The sequence below is a fragment of the Macaca thibetana genome, chromosome 2 (genome assembly GCF_024542745.1).
Source record: "Macaca thibetana thibetana isolate TM-01 chromosome 2, ASM2454274v1, whole genome shotgun sequence".
In the NCBI taxonomy this organism is placed as follows: domain Eukaryota; kingdom Metazoa; phylum Chordata; class Mammalia; order Primates; family Cercopithecidae; genus Macaca; species Macaca thibetana.
Window position 1 is genome coordinate 56,045,277 of NC_065579.1, and position 6,520 is coordinate 56,051,796.

General features: G+C 36.5%; 1 long non-coding RNA gene across 1 annotated transcript; it reads right to left on the reverse strand.

Moving 5' to 3' along the window:
- Nucleotides 1-297: 297 nt before the first annotated feature.
- LOC126947509 (uncharacterized) lies at nt 298-5,319 on the reverse strand. Its single transcript, XR_007723109.1, has 2 exons — nt 4,617-5,319; nt 298-2,602 (listed from the first exon to the last, which is right to left on the reverse strand). It is a non-coding gene; the product is annotated as an uncharacterized LOC126947509 (long non-coding RNA).
- Nucleotides 5,320-6,520: the final 1,201 nt, after the last annotated feature.

Consider the following 6,520-nt stretch of genomic DNA (forward strand, 5'->3'; position numbering starts at 1 on the left):
AAATCTTCGTAGATTTTCCAAGCTTTAACAAAATTCCAAGGTATTACTCGAATAGGCCAGATGATTGAAAAGGTTATTTAGATAGAACTATCTCATGACTTACACATAACACACATGATATATATTATTTTTATTCTGTTAGAAAGTCAAGACATAAAATGATTGGCAGGAGTTCCTTATCAGAACAGAATCTCTTAGAACTAGAAATGAATGCCTTTTTCCACACACGAACTCTTTGGCTGCATAAAAGTATCCATGGAAACCCTTACCTGTTAGTTCTAATGTGCATATACAAGGTTATTTTCTTTTCCATTTTATTTCAACAAAAACGTGAATGGAATAGAAAGCACTGAACTACTAGAAACTTCCAAGGCCTTACATAACAGTTTTTGACAAAAAGCTCATTATATTTTTATAGTTTCTATTTGGCACAAGACTAAATGACTTTACAGAATATGTTCATCAATATATGTAACAAGGATTATTAAATGTCCTATTATGCTTATGGATACAAATTTATGTTTTTATTATTCAGGAGCCACAGTTGGTGTACATTCAATTTAAATGATATTTTATCATTTTTCAGTCAAATAAAATATATGTAGTGAAAAAGTACCTCCTAAAACTTCCTAAAAGCTAGCTTGCATCTGGATAAGGTGTGGATTTGAAGGAAGAAGCTAAAGAGAGTTGATGATTGCAGAAAAGCCAAGAGCATGGTATTTATTTTAAAAAGTTTTTAATTGGATAGTTCACAGAATGAAAGAACTATGGAAACAAATGAAGTGTACCCAGATGCGAACAAGAAAAGGATATTTATTCAGAGCTAGCATAGTAAGGAAGTAAACCGCCATTATTTATGTTTGGCAGAGACTCAAAGGCAGGCAGAGGAGTAGGAAAGCTTTAGAATGGAAAAAAGGGAAGACTTCGGGTCTGCTTGATTGAAGGCTATTGGTATAAAGGAGTCGGAAGCCCGATAACTGAAAGAAAAGTATCCTATGAGGGTGATTAGGCAGCATATTTGTCTTTCTTCAGTTGGTCCAAAGTTGGAAGTAGAGGAAGGCAGCTAAAAATTGTGAAAGTTGTCCATTATTGATCAGGTACTGACCGTTTTGGGCTAATTGCCATGGAGGCTGTGGTCTTGCTCTGGTTATTGCAGTTTGTGGGTTAGAATTCTATTTCTATGTGTGGTGTGACTGTGTATTCAGTCTCTCAGAACTAAAGGCTAGTGATATCGTCAATTAACTAAAAAAGCTGAGCTCTGAGGCAGACATTAAAGAAAAGTAAAGAAAGTGGACTAGGTATTTAAAAAATGAGTAATAAGAGAATGGCAGCAGCAAGAGAAAATTTTTAAAAATGGAAATAAATGTGTGAACCACAGTTTGGGAATAAAGGTGGAGATGGGGCAGAAAAAAACAGAAGCAAGCAGGCTAACGGTCTTTTTGTATCTCTCTTTGAAAGGAGAGAGATCAAGAAATAAGATTCAATAAAAGATACTTGAAATTCCCATATGCAATACTGAATTTATCATAGCAGGCTCATACATTTTTCACTGAGTTAAGAAATATTCAATTAAATGGAAATATCAAACACATAGGATAGTCAATTTACTGAAATATGAAAGCCCTTCAATATTTCAGTTGATATCTTTTAACATTGTGAGCCAGTGTTTGTGTAGCAGGGCTCTTCTTTCAAAACTAGATTAAATTATATGTTTCTCAGGTTGGCCCTGGAGATCAAAATGTCTTTATTCAAGGGCATGCAGGCAAAAGAACAAGCACATTTATCATGGAACATTCAATAGTCCTTTACTGTCTGATGCATCAGATCTTCTGTCCAAACTTCCCACGGATTGCTCGAGTCCTGCGGATCTGGATCATTCTGTGTTCCCAAGCCCATCTGTGTTCTGTTGGCAGCTGAGAGATTGCATACTGTAATCTCTCTCTCTCTGATGTATGTCTTCTAAGAAACCCAAACATAAAGAGTAACACATGTTTATTAATTTTACTTTTACATATGAAAAGTTGCAATGTTATAAGTGATTCTGGAGTTGTGGGAAATTAAACATGCACAAGAGGGTCCTCAAATCAAAGGCCAGGATGTGGTCCCTAGTTCTTAGCTCCAGTGTGACTCCAACAACCTCCAGTAGAGATAAAGGCAGCATCTCACCGTAATTATTCAGTTCTACTCTCCACCAAGAGGAGAATAAAATAATTCTTTTCCTTGTTTTTTTTTTGTTTTTTGTTTTTTCATTTTAAAAGCATTCTTTCACTTTTAAAAGCACTTTTGAGGTAATCCTGGATCTGCTTTATAAATGTCATGAATCATATAGGCAGTAAAACAATGGAGAGGGGGAATTAGCAATAAGATTATGCTATTTGGTTAGTTTCATAATGTAATATTCTTCCCCTTAATTTACTCAATATTGGTAATTAGTAATGTGATTTTTAACTTATCTCATAAAATACGGTCTTGGATTTCAGGACAATCCTTGGTATGAGGGAACATTTTTCGTTTGTGTCCTCTTCCTTTGTAGGGGTACTCAAGACTTTGAATGCATAGGCTCAGTCCTGCTGTGCACTTTCTACACAAATCCTGACCAAGCCTGCGAATATGGACAAATATTTATTCAGACCAATAGGTAGAGTTTGGCATTGACCTGGCACCCAGAGTGCCCAAAGTAGTTGCTGTTCTACATATTCACCAACCACCTGTCTTCATCCCAAACTTTACCTTATGATCAGATTTCTATTGATTTCTTTTTTTGTCATATATGCTAAACCCCAACAATTTTAGCTCAGCTTCTCTTTGTCATGTACTTTATTGCAGGAGATAGGGGAAGACTCTGTTGTTCAAACCTGTAGCCACTGGATCACATCATGTTCAGACAGAGCTCACTGAAACCATAATGCAGGCCCTTCCTTGAGAAAGGGCTACTGATCTACCTCTCTGAGCAACTTTGATCTCATGGCTTGTAAGGCCAAACTGAATTGAGTGGGCAAGTGATTTTCAAACCAGTCACAGATATTACATAACAGCTTCTCGTGCACATGGGAGACGGAGTCTCACTCTGTCGCCAGGCTGGAGCACAGTGGCGTGATCTTGGCTCACTGAAACCTCCGACTACCTGGTTCAAGAAATTCTCCTGCCTCAGCCTCCTGAGTAGCTGAGATTATAGGCATGCACCACCACGCTCAGCTAATTTTTGTATTTTTAGTGCAGACGGGGTTTCACCATGTTGGCCAGGATGGTCTCCATCTCCTGACCTCGTGATCTGCCCACCTTGGCCTCCCAAAGTGCTGGAATTACAGGCATGAGCCACCGTGCCCAGCCAACATTTTTGCTTTTTGAAAGACACTGATGGGAATGAAAAAAATCTACAGATTAAGAGAAAATAATTGCAAATTATATATTTGATAAGAGATTCATATCCAGAATACTTAAAACACTGTCAAAATTCACTGCTAAGAAAACAGGCAACCCCGTAACAATTTGGGCAAACAATTTGAACATATACTTCCAAAAATAAAAGATATGCATAATATATTAGCACATAAAAATATGTTCAAATTTTTTTTCACCAAAGACATGTAAAATTGAAACCACAATGATATACCACTAGACATCACAGTAGTGCTTAAAGTGAAAAAGGCTTATAATAAGCGTTAACAAGGATGTGGAGAGACTGAAACTTTTACAATTCTGACAGGTAATGTAAAATGGTAGAACCACTTCCAGCAACAGTTTGTTGGTATCTTAAAAAGTTAAACATGTAGCTATTATATGTTCTAGCCACTCCACTCCTATACATTTACCTAAGATAAATGAAAATATATGTCTATTCAAAGACTTATACATACATATTCATATCAACTATATTCGGAAACAACTCCAATTTTTATCAACCGGTAAATGGATAGAAAATTCTGGGATATCCATGCAATATTTTTTATTCAACAATGATAACTAATGAGTTGGCCAGCATGGTGTCTCATGTCTGTAATCCCAGCATTTTGGGAGGCTGAGTCAGGCGGATCACTTGAGGTCAGGAGTTTGAGACTAGCCTGGTCAAAATGGTGAAACCCTGTCTTTACCAAAAATAAAAAAAAATTAGCCAGGTGTGGTGGTGCATGCCTGTAATCCTGGCTACTCAGGAGGCTGAGGCAGGAGAATCACTTGAACCTGGGAAGTGGTGGTTGCAGTGAGCCGAGATCGTGCCACTGCACTCCAGCCTGGGTGACAGAGTGAGACTGTCTCAAAACAAACAAACAAAAACCAAAAAAACTTATTAGTTATTGATACCCATACAACATAGATGAGTTTCAAAAATAACTAAGCAGTGTAAAATAAGTCAGACAATAAAAAGAGAACATATAGTTTGATTTCATTCATATAAAATTCTAGAAAATACAAACTAACCTATGGGGCAAAAAGCACACCAGTGGTGAGAGTTGATGAAGGGAGAGATGACAAAGAGAGATTGTAAAGGGACATGAGGTAAGTTTGGATGTGATGGGTATGCTTATTTCCTGCTCATAGTTTTCTGGGTGTACACATCTGTCCAAATTTATTAAATTACACATTTTCAATATATGCCATTTATTTTATGTCAATTGTACCTCAATATAGTTGTAAGGGAAAACAGCAACATGGTGGTCTTTGAATTCCTCACCTTTAAAATAAGAAAGACAAACTATAATTATTGCTGAGGACCAAAATTCTGTGATTCTGTAAACAAGAAGGCTAAAGATGAGGCCCAAAGGTAGGAGATTGTACATACAGTGTTGTTAATGTCTTGTTGAAACTGCAGAATAAGAGCGTATATTACTGGGTAATGAGAGTATTTCCCCTAAAATAAAATGGATTCTAGTTTGTGGCTCTTTGGCCTAGGGATGGGGAAAATCTTCCTCCTTCTAGTCCTAATGGGGGTGGCCAGCCATTCTTAGCTACATGGAGATAGGCTGGAAGGGAACAGCAAAACAGGCCTGCAAGTTCTCAGTGACAATGACATTGACCATAGCTGCTACAGCCAATGTTACTCACACTGAGAACTTGTGTGGACATATGTCAAGATCCTGGGATATGTGATAATCAGGCAGTGGTGAGGAATATCCTAAGTTCCAGGGGTCATGTATGAGTTTTGGATTTTATACCAAGGTAGCAGAATTTCCAGAGAAATCCTTTTGAATAGAGAGGAGCAAAATGGATCTCTTGAGTCTCAGTCACCAAAGGAAGTGGCACGGTAGCAATTCAAGAAGGCCAGCTTGGACCTGGCAGACTACATCCCGAGCACATGTGAGAAAGTACTTCTTGAATTGGTGAATCAGCAGAAAAGAAGAATTTGGAAGTATACTTACATTGACAGCATTTCTTTATATATCTCAGGTAAACATATAGTTTAATAGGTTAGGGCCAATAATGCAATGGTTAGAAGAGTGGACACGAATTCCCGGTGCCTTTCTTAACCTTCTTCAGCATACATGCGTTACAAAATAATGCAAGGATTTAAAAATCATGCTATATTCCTGACCCGCATACCACTATAACCCTAATTATACTGTTTCTGCTCACTTAGCAACTAGCCTATATCTTACATGTAGCTCATAGTACAAGACAGCTTTCAGTGGAAGATCTTTAGAAATATGATTAAATACCATCTTGATATTTGGGAAATTAACATCAGATTATTGTCTTGAAATATCACCTAAGAATTATTTCATGTCTTATGTACTTTGAACCATACAAAACTGCTGTTTTAATAGGTCAAATATGGTTTCAAATTGGAAATTTCATGATTCAAAATCAAAAGGTAAAGAAGGAAGGAGGAAAAATGTCAGAATGACAAAGAGAAGGAAAAAAACCATAGATGTTATTTCAAGCCATCAATGTGCATTAAAGAGATATTTCTCAAATCTAGACTATTAATATGAACTACAAATACAATAACTTCAGATATATAATTTACAACTGATTAAACTTGTTTCAAGTTATTTTATATTGGTTACCACTATTGTTGAACTTGCTTCCACAGATCACATATTTTGGCAGAGATATCAGTTGCTTTTATTTTATTACTTTTTTTTCTCCTAGAGCCTTCAGATGAGATATATTATTACTTATGGAGAACAGGAACAAAATAGACGTTTTTCTTTGACATTTTCTATGAAACTGTAAATTGGATTATACTACAGCTATTTCAAGAGGTCATTTTACTTGGTTTTTGAAGAGAGAAAAAGTGATTAATGTTAAGAAACCCTTGATATAGGAATTTAGTGTCCTTGAGCTCCGTATAACTACCTTTTCTAAAGCTGCTAACACACTGCAAGCGATCAATGACTCAATAATGTAAATTTATAAAACACATTGTACACACATACACACACATACACACGTACGTGACCTTCCGGAAGTTGTTCATGTGTTAGAAATTAACAGTTTTTGAAGTCCGTAGGTTACCATGGAAATCTGCTGTTGATGCTCACTCCATTAACACATTCATTCCTAGAAAATAACAGCTCTGATT